Source organism: Panthera uncia, chromosome C2 (assembly GCF_023721935.1).
Source record: "Panthera uncia isolate 11264 chromosome C2, Puncia_PCG_1.0, whole genome shotgun sequence".
NCBI lineage: Eukaryota > Metazoa > Chordata > Mammalia > Carnivora > Felidae > Panthera > Panthera uncia.
The window spans coordinates 12,917,572-12,931,285 of record NC_064810.1 but is presented as its reverse complement, the minus strand read 5'-3'; the positions used below and the strand labels follow the sequence as shown (position 1 = coordinate 12,931,285).

The 13,714-nt window shown below is 46.5% G+C and overlaps 1 long non-coding RNA gene across 4 annotated transcripts in view; it reads right to left on the bottom strand.

The window, feature by feature from the left end:
* LOC125920779 (uncharacterized) overlaps positions 1-13,714 on the bottom strand; it is a 42,229-nt gene that overhangs the window by 3,320 nt on the left and 25,195 nt on the right. For 2 of the 4 annotated variants that reach the window (XR_007457194.1, XR_007457195.1), the window contains exon 4: positions 11,802-12,950. This is a non-coding gene — a long non-coding RNA (uncharacterized LOC125920779). Of the gene's footprint in view, positions 1-7,133; positions 12,951-13,714 lie in introns of those variants that run through there. The other 2 variants (XR_007457196.1, XR_007457193.1) reach the window with 2 other exon arrangements.

Below are 13,714 nucleotides of genomic sequence, written 5' to 3'. Positions count from 1 at the left end.
CCCCCCCCCCCCCCCCACACACACACACTTCCCCAATTCCTTCCACCTCACGATCTGAGAGTTGAAATTAAGAACAGACTGTAGAACCAAAGTTGTTGGCCCCAAATGGTAATGCAAACCCAGGACTAAAGAAAGTAAAAACTGTTTTCAACTGAAAAGGCAATTATCCAACCAAACTGGTTGAACGAGAGAATTTGCAAATTCCAGGTTCTTGCTTCCGGGGTTCTAAAGGTGAGCCACCAACTGCTCAGGGCTGGCTGAAAATGGTTAAGTTACAAGGCAGAAAGGAAATAAAAACCCATCTTGATTTCAATTTTGAAACAACTATGATCCTTAAGTCCTTCAGGATTTGAACGGCTGGGGTCTACAGGTATGGGTGTGTCCCTGCCGGGGTGGCTGAGCTGCCCCTCTCCTTGCAAGAAACAGACCTCCTGGAGTCCGAAGCTGGGTGGGACCACAAGACAGAGCCAACTTTGTTCCAAGAAGAGAGCCTGTGTTGGACGATGGGAGAGATGGAAAGGGAGATAGAATCCCATTGCTTCTTGCTTCCAGCTCTCCTTATTTCTTTCACACACATACAGGTAGTTTCCAAACTCACTTCAGCATCCCGACACAAGGTACAGTCGGAAGGACCTCGCCTGATTTGGCAACCCTTTGCCGGAGGACACTCTTTCTTAGCTTTCCAGAGACGTAACTACACGTTTACAGAAACTCTAGATGCACATGCCCTCGACCAACCAAAAAAAAAAAAAAAGTCTTACGCTTAGTTCTCTATTTTTCCCCATTTCTTCACAATCCAGCCACAGGGAACCCCTCCAAAATCATGACCCACCATTCCATTCCCTACCTTGCCACACACACACACCCCTTATACCCGAAATGCCCCGTCCTCTTTCGTCCATTTTAGGAAAATCAGACCCATCCTAAGCCCAGCTGGAAAACCCCACCTCTGGGAAGCCTTCCTGACCTCCGCGTTGAGTTAGGTACTCTGTCTTCCATGAGCCCACTACACGGTGATTCTCCAAGTGTGGTCCCCGAACCAGCAGCACCAAAATTCTGGCACTCCACCCCAGGAACTAGGAGCCAGCAGTTGGTGCTTTAACAAGCTCCAGGTGGTTCTGACGCCTGCTCAAGCTTGGCACCCACTGCCACAGTCATAATCGACACTTTACCTACATAGCTTCAGGGCTCAATCTTTGGAAGCCCCTCAGAGCCTGGCACAAGGTAGGCACCACAGAAACACAAGCTTGTTGAATTCACCTAATGAACCTCTTCCAGAACCAGCAAGGGCTGTGTGTGAACTACGGGCCACCAAACCTCCACCTCTGTGTTCAGGCACACAATGGCGGCAACACCCAGGAATCCTGTAGAATAAAACCAGAGTTGGTCTGAACTGTCGTGGGACATGGGAAAAATGAATCCAAGGCTCCAGGTCATGGCCATCGTACAAGGTTAGCTGCCGTGGGCAGGCAAAAAAGACACCCAGGAAATGTTGGGAACAACACCGGCTTATGTCCTCAAAGGGGTCTTCACTGGCTCCATGGGAACAGTAGGGCTGAGTCATCCCCACAGGCTCACCAAGGAAGGGAATTGCCTAAATGTGATTAACATATCTCCTAGGACGTCCTCTTGCCTCATCAGAGCCACTGATCCCAAGTCCCAACTCTGCAAAACCCATCACACTATTGGCACCCACAAAGGATTTGAAAAAAAGGAGGAGGAGGAGGAGGACAAAAGGAAATCAGAATGGAAAGGAGTGAGAGTCAGGGCAGCACAGCAGAACATTCCCAGAAAGCTAAGTTAGTGTATATGGGGCATCTTTCTGTACCAGGCACTGAGCCAATGGCTTAAACACTCATGAGCTTAGTTAAAGCCAAAACAGTTCCCTGCTCCATCGCTGGATCTCAAGTATCTCCAGGCAATCCCATCACATAAAAACACTGATGGAGAACACTATTACCTTTTTTCCCTCATCCCAGAAGGAATGTACCCCCCAGACAGACCCAGACCTTAAACCCCAGAACCTCGTATGATAAAAAATACAACTGAATTAAGGATCTTTTTTTTGAAGTTTATTTATTTATTCTGAGAGAGAGAGAGAGAGAGCATGAGCAGAGGAGGGGCGGGGGGGGGGGGTTGGTGCGGGGCGCAGAAGGAGAATCCCAAGCAGGCTCCACACTGTCAGGAGCCCAATGTGGGGCTCGAACCCACGAACCATGAGATCATGACCTGAGCTGAAACCTACAGTTGGCCGCTTAACTGACCAAGCCACCCAGGTGTCCCTGATGGAGTTAAGGATCTTAACCAAAAGGCAATCACCCGCATCCACATGAAATGGAGGCCGAGGGAGACTTCACAGATATAAGAGAAGGACACAGAGAAAGGAAGACAGGAATGTGAGCACAGAGGCAGAGACTGAGCGACGCAGCCACCAGCCAAGGAACACTGGCGGCCACCAGAGCTGGAAGGGACAAGGAACACGTTCTCCTGAGAGCCTCGGAGGGGGTGTGGCCCTGCCAACAATTCTGATTTTGAGCCAGTGATAACTGATTTTAGACTTGTGGCCTACAGAACTAGGAGAGAATCAACTGGTGTTGTTTTAAGCCACCAAGTCTGTGGCTTAGGAAACTAACACACTCGTTCATCACTTCTTTTTCTCACACTGGCCGGTATTACCCCCACCCAATGGACAAGGAAGCTCGGGCTCAGCAGGACGGGCAGCAAGCTCACAACTGCAGGCACAGGGCAAGCCAGGTGAAAACTCTGTCCATCTGATCTTCTCAACATGCTGTGCTGGCTCCAGCGAATCGACATGTGGGTTCCCTTGGCCTTTAGAAGTAACCTGGGAAACAGTCACCCCGGTAACATTGTTTCTATGAAAAACATTCTCCAGATTCCAAATAAAAGAGGAAGTTGAGAACACCACCATGGGGGAGAAGAGTGTGCTCATCCCAGAGCCCAGTTTTCCTCTTAGAAACTGAAGCAATGCAATTAACCGGCTCACTGAAGGGTCCAAGTTCCCTGGTCATAACATCACAGACAAGCTGCCCCCTGTTCTCTGGGCATCAGCATCTCAAGAAAAGTTGTAACTGGCCATAAGGCTCCCTTCCCTCCGTAATAAACCCCAGAACCCTCCACTTTGAAACCCAGGAGAGTATTCACAACGCACAAGGCCCTGTGGTATTACCAGCAGAGGGCTGCTGAAACCAATGATCACAGGTTTCCTAAGGAAATTAATTTGGGGTGGTAGGAATTACCATTGAATTCTCAATCAGTTGAATTTAAAGTATACATTCACGGGGAACCTGGGTGGCTCAGTCAGTTAAGTGTCTGACTCTTGTTCTGAGCTCAGGTCATGATCTCACGGTTTGTGAGTTCAAGTCCTGCATCGGGCTCCGTGTTGACAGCTCACAGCTCGTTTGGGATTCTGTCTCTCTCTCTGCCCCTCTCCTGCCCACAATCTCTCTCAAATAAATAAATAAATAAATCAACCAACCAACCAACCAGCTAACCAACCAACCTTCACACTTTACTGCAACACTAAACCTGTTGATGATGATGGTTGGTGGAAAATATGCAACATACTGAACATAGTTTTTTGTGTGGACCACGATCACATGCATGCAATAAAAACAGATGCCAAGGTAGACCCTGGAAGGATGTACTAGTTGGTTAAATACCAACAACAAGCACATGAAAAGATGCTCAACAACACTCATCATTAGGGAAATGCAAACCAAAACTACAATGAGATACCACCCCACTCCCACTAGAATGGCCATTAATAAAACACAGAAAATAACAAGAAATGGCAAAGAGGTGGAGAGACTGGAACCCTTGAGCACAGCTGGTGGGAACGCAAAATGGCGTAGCCACTGTGGAAAACAGCATGGCCGTTCCTCAAAAAAATTCAACACAGAATTAGCATATGACCCAGCAATTCCACTTCTAGGTGTATACACAAAGGAAATGAAAGCAGGGACTCAAGAAACTAGTACACCCATGTTCGTAGCAGCATTACTCACGATAGCTAAGATATGGAAACAACCCAAGCATCCATCATGTGATGACTGGATAAGCAAAATGTAGTATATCCACACAATGGAATATTATTAGCCTTAATAAGGAAGGAAATTCAGACAGGCTACAACATGGACGAACCTTGACGACATTACGCTAAGAGAAATGAGCCGATCACAGAAGGACAAATACCGTATGATTCCACATCCATGAGATATCTAGAGCAGTCAACTCATAGAGACAGAAAGCATATGGAGGCAGTCAGGGACTTGGGGAGCGGGGGGTTGGGGAGTTAGTGTTTGATGGGTGTGGAGGTTTAGTCTGGGAAGGGGAAAAAGCTGTGGAGACGGATGGTGGAGACAGCTGCACAACGATGTGAGTGTATTAATGCCACTCACCTGGACACTTACAAGTGCTTAAATGGTAAATCTTGTTACATGTATTTTACCACAATAAAAAAACAGAAATACTAACAACAGCTATTTAAGATCAGTGAGTTTAAGGGTGAGGTTCCATTTCTTCTTTCGAGTTCTAAATTTTCATTCATGAAATTTCTCTTTTTATAAAGAGGCATACGTGGCATTAAATATCAAAAGAGGGGGGAAAATGGGACCGTCCAGGGCAAACCAACTCATTCAAGACCCACAGCTTCAGGGATTAACGGAATTCCCGGGGTAATGGCCCTTCCCACTTCTGTAATATGAATTATCACAAAGTGAAAATCCAATTCCCGCTCTGTGTTTATGAAAGCCATTCCTTTCAGACAGCTGAGGCAACAAAGCTGGCCAAAAGCACTTCCCAGACGTCCGATTAGAGATTTATATTGCATATAAACATAAAGAAACATTATGTAACATAAGCTGCGAGGCAGGGGAAGAACGCTGGTCTTGGAATCAGATGCTGAATTCAAGACTGGCTTCACCCACTGACTCCCCACACCAGACCAATTACAAACCCTTCAGGCGTCTGCCACCTTTTCCACAGGCGAAACAACACCTGCTTCATATGGTGACAATAAATCCTGAAAAGGACCCGTGGCTTACAAACGTTACAAACGTCAGGGGTATATACACAGCACGAGTGAAAGAGCACAGCCTGCCATGGAGCAGGTGCTTAATAAATGATCCACGCCTGCTTCCTTTCCTTCCACGAGTATATGAACTCACACATCAAGTGGCTTTATGCTTGTTTATTCCCGAACTTCTTAACGTGGAACAGATTGCCACATTTACTCTCAATGACCTCAACGCCACCACCTTCTCTAAAAAGTACACTTATCCTACAATTCGTAATGATCCTGGCTTTCTACTTTCAGGTCAGATAACTGGAAATCACAAAACGCTGGCTAAAAAAAAAAAGAAAGAAAGAAAAAAAATCAAGCTGGAAGTCTTCATTTAAATTAGAAAATAGTTTTTAGAGTTTTTCTTAAAGATCATATTCTAAAATTCCAGAAAAGCTAAGGCTCCAGCACTTGCTACGGGTGTGACCTTGGGCAAATTACTTCACCTCTGTGAGCTTTGGTTTTGACATCACAAATGAGGACATAAAACACGTGTACACAATTGGGCCTCTTGAAGAAGTAAAGGCGAGCAAGGACTTTAATCGTTAAGAAATTACTTGTCATGGGGAGCCTGGGTGGTGCAGTCAGTTAAGCATCCGACTCTTGATCTCAGCTGCTCACGATCTCACGGTTCGTGAGTTTGAGCCCCACACAGGGCTTCCTTCCACTGAGGGCTCAAAGTCTGCTTGAGGTTCTGACTCTCCTTCTCTCTGCCCCTCCCCCACTTGTCCTCCGCCTCTCGGTCTCAAAATAAATAAATAAATTTACAAAGAAAGAAATTATCTGTCATGTCCCCAGGATGAAATCATTAAACATACTTGTGTATGTTCTAGGAGAGTCTTTGTTTCTGGGCCTTAGGCTCCCATCGTTTCAACTGAAGCTGCCCTTTGCAAATAGTTTTATTCAAATGGGATCCCTGGCAATAAATATCAAGAGTTGAAAACAGGTGGTAGGGTGGACAGAAAACAAAGAGAATCGAAAATGGTGATGACTGGCAAGTTTCTTCTGATTTGAGCAATTTCAATAACATTTTAACATTTTGTTTCTCCATCCTGATAACTAATATCACCCAGTATTTCAACATGACCAGCGTTTAAGCTACAACCACCAAATCTGTAATTCACTGACTATCTGTAAAAGGAAGTTCTGTACAGTCTCAATCACTCTCGATGGACCGTCATCCTTCAGGGCTACAGACGGCTTTGTCATGGCACCCAAGACTGCTCTTTTCAACTTCTCACGCCCTACCAAAACACCTGCAAAGAGAAGGAATCAAACGAAACATCTTGCTGCATGGATTTCCTCTTTACAAATGTCATCAAAGAACACAGGCAGACCAAGACATAGAATAGGGCCCCCTGAAACTTTATTAGGTGCAGTGTTCACTAACTATAGTTTAATGAGCTGAATAGTTAAATAGGTCCATGCTTTTACAGGAGAAATCCCAAATAGTGCCATTAAAAGAGATTGAAAAGAAGCCAATGCATTGATCCAAGCAGCAGAACTTCTCAACTGAGGTCAAGTCATATGAAGCACCCAGTTACGACTCCTTGAAGGAAGGTGTCTGGACTTGGAAATTAAGAGAAAAAGAACACCATTTCAGAGCAGCAGCATGATGAAATAAAGGAGGACTCCTGGACAATCCCGGACACAGTCTGAAGGGCTTGTGAGCCTCAGTGAGCTCTTCCCGAACTGTGTGACTGTGGGCAAATCTCTGAAGCCCAGTCTGGTCCTCAATAAAGCAGAGATAATAATGCATACCCAGCTTACCCTCCAGGCCTCATGATCCCCATCGCTCAGATGACAAAAAAGCCAAGACAGGATCACATTCCATGGCTAGTGTATGCCAGAACCAGAACTCAAAAGTCAATTCTAACTCCAAGGCCAATGCTCTGTCCTCCTTGCTAGACACAGGAGCACCAAGCCTTCCCTTCATTTGCTGGTGATGCTTGGGACCCTGAGAGCTTGGAAACAGGAAAATGGAAAATCTAATTAGAAAGTGTTTTGAGCCCATACTATGCCCAAGTGTTTTATGTTCATTTTATTATGTAATGTCCCTATAGGTAGTTCATTAAACCAAAAAGTTACACAGACTTGGTGTCTGCCTTGCCCCTATTCTAAACGTCTATCATATGAGCCATTTACTCCTCCCAACATTCCGATGAAAAACTATTTGCATCCTATTTTGCAGATTCACCAACTGAGGCAGAGTCAAGTGACTTGCTCAAAGTTATGAAGCCGCAGCAGTGGGGCCAGAATTCAAACGCAGGCAGTCTGATGCTAGTCTGTGCTATTAACCCTACATGAGGGGCTCATTATCCCCCCCTCATCTTGCACAAGAAGAACGGGGGGGGGGGGGGCAGATGTTAAATACCCCACCCAAGTGAACATACTTGCTTTGAACCTGGTTCACCTGGCCTCATCACCTGGTGACTTTGAACCTGGTTCACCTGGCCTCATCACCCAGGCACTCACAGCCATGCTTTCCTGTTAGGGCCTGGCTAGCAGATATGTGCTCCCACACAGCACCACTGGCTTTGAGCAGACAAATAACCAAACACGATCAGGAACCCACAACAGCGGACTAAGGAGGGAAGGACAAGAGGTAAGTAGAGGCGTAAAGAGCAGAGAGCACAAGCCCAATCACCTGTTTCTACTGACTCTGATGAACACATACTGCACGGTGGACACTTCTGGTCCAGCTTATATGTAACTATTTGTCTGTGGCCAGGGGCTCCACCAGCTGAGTTCATTCGACAAATTAATGACCTTCTAAATCTTTTACGTCATTGTGAAAAGAAAAAGAATCACGGGGCACCCAGGGGACTCAGTCGATTAAATGTCCAACTTCAGCTCAGGTCATGATCTCATGGTTTGTTGAGTTTGAGGCCCGAATCCGGTGAGCACAAGCCCCACCCCACCCCCTTCAGGTGAGCCCTGCTTCTCTCTCTCCTTCTCTCTCTCTCTCTCTCTCTGCACCTTGCTCACTTCCACCCATTCTCTCTCCAAATAAATAAAGATTCCCCACAAGTATTTAAAAAATAAATAAAATGAAATGAAAAATAAAACAATATAGGGGCACCAGACTGGCTCAGTCAGTAAAGTATATGACTCTTGATCTCAGGGTTGTGAGTTCAAGCCCCACATTGGGTGTAGAGATTAATTTAAAAACTAAAACTAAATAAATAAATGCATACATACATACACACATAAATAGTAAAAATAAAATAAGATATTAATGCTTCCCAGTCTTACACACCACTCCAATACCCACATGAAGGAATCCTTCAGTAAGTCTGGGGGGGGGGGGGGTCACATAGATCATCACATACTTTACCCTCACAGCATATCTGTGGGATTCTCAAAAGCTTGTGGTCTCTGTTTCCTGGTCTTCTGTCAGGCTTCCAAGAACTCCCAAAGACGCCAGGGCCACCCACTTAGGAGCTGACACCTGAGAGGTGGGCTGCAGCTCAGAGAATCAATTTAACACACTCTTGCCCAGAGGCAGTCACCCCTGCAGACCCAGCAGCTGGGGCTTCCTTGCCTCACCATGAGCTACAGCTCATCATCATACTCACTGGAACTCGTTCATGCTGACACCCAGGCATGTTCTAGAAAGCAAGTTTTGGCAGGGGGGCTGAGGGAGACCCAGGTTATTAGACCCTCAGGGAAGGCCTCTCACCCACCTCAACTTTGCAAGAAGCAGTGCCATAGTTGCAAGGCCTAGTGGAAAGCGCTAAAAATAGAGTCCTACAGACTCCCGACAGAGGCAATTTAAACAACAAACAATCTAGGGGCGGCTGGGTGGCTCAGACGGTTAAGCGTCCGACTCCGGCTCAGGTCATGATCTCACAGTCTGTGACTTCGAGCCGCGCACCGGGCTCTGTGCTGACAGCTCAGAGCCTGGAGCCTGCTTCGGATTCCGTGTCTCCCTCTCTCTCTGCCACTCCTCTGCTCACACTCGGTCTCTCTCTCTCTCTCAAAAATAAACATTAAAAAAAAAAATTTTTTTTTTAACTACAAACAATTCATTATTTAAGTAATAAACATGTGGGGCGCCTGGGTGGCTCAGTCCATTAAGCGTCCAACTTGATTTTGGCTCAGGTCATGATCTCACGGTTCCTGATATCGAGCCCCAAGTCAGGCTCTGCATTGACAGTGCTGAGCCTACTTGGGATTCTCTCTTCCTCTCTCTCTCTCTCAATAAGTAAAATAAACATTAAAAAAAAATCTTAAGGGCACCTGGGTGGCTCAGTTGGTTGAGTATCTAACTCTTGATTTCAACTCAGGTCATGATCTCCCAGTTTGTGGGTTCGAGCCCTCCATCGGGCTCTGTGCTGACAGCATGGAGCCTGCTTGGGATGCTCTCTCTCCCTCTCTATCTCTGCCCCTTTCCCCTCACACACACACTCTCTCTCCCTCTATCTCTCAAAATAAATAAATAGGCTTTTAAAAATAAATAAGTAAAAAAGTTATAGAAATGAAACACCTCTTAAATCCTTCAGCCAGGTTTTTAGGGAGCCCGTGTGGTGGAAAATAAAGAGAGGTCTTGAGGCCTGTCCTCAAAGGCTCCTCGGTCCCACTGGGAAGGGAAGAGAAAATGAAGGCAGATAAAACAATTAGGAGACAGTCACCAGGGTAATTATGGTCGGGGTTTGAGTTCCAAGGATGAGATTTCAGGAACCCAGAAAGAATGGTCCAGTCACCAGCTCTGGAGGCAGGCTGAGGAGGAAGCTGTAACAAAACATTCTCTTCTTTATCTCTAAGTGTATCTTCCCTATCAGCAAATGGATTTCCTTTCGGGCAGTTTAAGACCTTGTGGGTCAGGGCTACCTGCCCAGTCTAGGCCAGAAGGGAACAGAGGGAACAAATCAGGTCACCCAGCAGCCCCGCCCTTCTCCCCAGAAGTCCTTCCTCAAACACAGAGAGTCACAGTCACTGCAAAGCGGCACACGCAGACATGTGTTTATGCACAGTAAGCCCGACACCTCCAACCTGGCCATCTTCCTCCTCCAACTCCAGAGAAAGGCTGGGTCGTGCCCCTTCCTTCTCGGAGGAACGTCCACAAGAGACAATGCAAGATGCTCTCACAGGCAAGATCCAAACCTTCTGTGACCGCCACCACCCCCCCAGTCTCCATCATGACCATCACATGGTTTACTGGCTGCAATCATTGCTTTTGTAAATTCTCTGCAAACGTTTATTTACTCTAGCACGTCAGAAGGCAAGAGGATAACTTGGCGTTCAAGCAACCACATCAGGAAACTCACAAGTGAACTTAGGTCCTGTCCAAGCACGAGCACGGCAGGACCGGATGCATCCTTGCTCTCATGGCTCTTGTCCACTGTTCAGTGCCACCTTCCAGGACGACCTCACCTGGGAGGGTCTCCTCTGAACTCATACGGAAAAGGTCTTGAACATGACCTGCACTTACTTCAAGGACGGCGAATGGTTATCCAGCTGAAGTTCCCTACTGAGCAAAGTTCTCCATCTAGAATACCTCCTCAACCCTATGGTTGCCATTTAACAGATAAGGAAATGGCAGCTAAGAAATGAAGCAAGGTGGTCAAGATTGCCCAGAGACTTGAACAGAGAGATCTAACACCAAAAACCAGCTCTTCACCCTCAAGGCAATCGTGTCTCCCATCACTAGGTTTAGTTTTTCAAACTGGCCAATGGAAGTCAGTGCAGAGCACTACAAGCATATTTGTATGATTATGGGGATCCTAGGAAGAAGCAAGGCCACAAAGGCTGAGGCAGATCTATAAACCTATAAACCGAGGGGTGCCCCTGAGACCAACTGCACGTGCCCTCCCGGTGGACTTACACCCACCCAGAAGCAAGGTGCCTTACGATCCACACCAAGCAGGCGCCTGCCCCCACCAGCTGGCCAGCCATGCTTCCAGTCCTCAGAACGAACCTCTAAGATCCCGGCCCCCTGGCCACACTAGGGGTACACAGCCAAAGGAAACATAAGCAGAGGGCAAGTAATTTGAGGAACACACTTCTTTCTTATCTGCTCACCCTTCAGGCCAAGCCTTACAAACACAGAGTATAGTGGGACTGGCTTGATTCCTATGCAATACATTTAGGGGTTAAAAAAAATAAATGATTACTACTAACTATCAAGAACAAGAAACAGGACTTAACAGTTCTGGCTCCAAGTCAATCACAGCGCCACTGACTTACGCCCCACGGAGCACACTACCATGGCTAATTGCTCTCCAGATGGCGGCTTGTACTTTTCCAGGCGGAATCTCATCTCCCCAAGCCTTGCCTCACCTTTCTACGGCTCTTTGTGTTTTCCCAACGTCCTCGATGTGTGCAGAGGGCTTTGCAACACCTCTGAATTTACGGCCACCTACAGATTTAATTAGCAGACTGTTTACTTCCCCCTTCACTCTTTGGAATATCTTAAGTAAAACCAGGCCTCCATTGAGCCCATGGGTACTCCACCCTGGGCCTCCATCCAATCAGCTCCCGGTGGAACGGTGTTTGCCCAGCTCCAGCCCCAGGCCTGGCCCTTGTCCAAGGCAAGTCTGTGCTGAGCCAGCCACTGGGTACCACGTGAGGGCCCTCCACCCCCCAGGGCCACCTGTGTGAGGAGACCGTGCCCAAGGAAGGGCAGAGGTGGTCAAAGAAAACACTAAAGTGACACTCAGTTAAGGCCAGGCTTTATTAGAAAAAGAAAGGGCACGGACCGGCCAGTTAAACACACATTCTTCAGGACTTCTCTATGTAACCCATACCTTAGAGGGAAAAAAAATTAATAAAAAGCAGTAACGAAATGGAGGGAAGGAAAGAGCATAGATGAAATGGAGAAAGTAGGGCCAGAAGGGGAAGGAGGGCAGGAGGGGAGGAAAGAGGACGGTCTGGTTTTGGGGTTTTTTTATTAGCCACTAACTGTATCAACTAACAAACACCAAGTGACGGTGCGTATTATGTGCAACAACACAGGAGTTTTGTTTGTTGGTTTGTTTAAGTCATCTCTACACCCAACGTGGGGCTCAAACTCACAACCCCAAGATCAAGAGTCGCAGGCTCCACCGACTGAGCCCGCCAGGCGCCACAACAATACAGGAGTTTAGAAAAAGGAAACAAGATCTCTCATGGCAAGGATTTTGGCATCCATCGGGAGAAACAAATCAGCAACCAGCAGCAAGGGAAACAAACGCGAAACCGACAGCAAGCCTGGCGAACAGGCCTATCATTCATTCTCCTGCAGAGCCCTTTAATGATGCTAGGGCTAACGCATTACTCTGGCCAAGGAGCAAGAGTAGAGGTTTCATGGAAACCTCCCTCTGGCCCAACTAAACCAGGCTCGGTCTCGGATGCCCCCACCCAAACAGCCCAGCACTGACGCATTATTATGGAGACGACAAACCAGCATATGAAATCTCACCTTGATACGGGATGTCTCCTCTCCTTCGCTATGCTACAGCTTACACACTCCTGATTCATTTTTCCTAAACTCTCGTGGGGGACTACTCTCATTTCTTTATTCTTAAGCTTTTAAAGGGGAGTCAAACAATGAAATTTGGGGCCCTATGATTACTCATAGTAGGTGCTAATACCATGTCTACTCGATCGTCCAACTTTGCCCAAATTAATTTTGCTGCAGAGAAAATCCTTCTGTCTTTCCAATGAGCTAGTTAGGAAAACTCGTTGTTTCGGAAGTGGCTCCCCCCTGTTTGTCATTTTCCCCAAACCCTCGCTTCCAACATGCTTTGCAAGGCCCATCAGAGCTAAGAGATTCCTAAAATAAGAGATAACTCACCCACTCTTGCAAGTTACCCCAGGAAAATAAGTGGGCGGTCATTGTCCAGAGCAAGGCTATCCAATAAAAACATCGCTTCAAATTTTGTAGTAGCTACATTTAAAAAAAAGTAAAAAAAAAAAAAAAAGGTAAAATTAAATACAATAACCGATATTATTCAACCCAATATATCATTAATATTATTTCAACATATAATCAATATAAAAGTTATTGAGGGGCACCTGGCTGGCTCAGTCAGTGGAGCACGTAGCTCTTGATCTCAGGGTGGTGAGTTCGAGTCCCACACTGGGCATAGAGATTGTTTACATAAAAAAATTAAACTAAAAGCAAAGAAGAATTTCTCCTTTTTAAAAAAAAATGTTAATGTTTATTTATTTTTGAGAGAGAAAGAGAGAGAGAGAGAGAGAGAGAAAATGTGAGCGGGGGAGGGTCAGACAGAGAGGAGACACAGAATCCGAGGCAGGCTCCAGGCTCTGAGCTGTCAGCACACAGCGCGACGCAGGACTTGAACTCACCAACGGTGAGATCATGACCTGAGCTGAAGTCCGACATTCAGCCAACTGAGCCACCCAGGAGCCCCAAGAATTTCTACTTTAAAAAAAAATTTTTTTTGAGAAGCTGTTGAGATTTTTCTTACTAAGTCTTTCTTACTAAGTCTTCGAAATCTGATCTGTAGTTCACGTGTCCAACACATCCTAATTCAGACATTTCAAGGGCTCGGCAGCCACATGTGGCTGGCGGTCACCAGAGTGGGCAGTAGAGCTAGAGACCCTCTGACTATACACGTAGCCAGGAGGAAACGAGGCTTGATACAGAACTTCTGAAGTGTGAGGGATTCCTGAGATTCTAAATGCCCA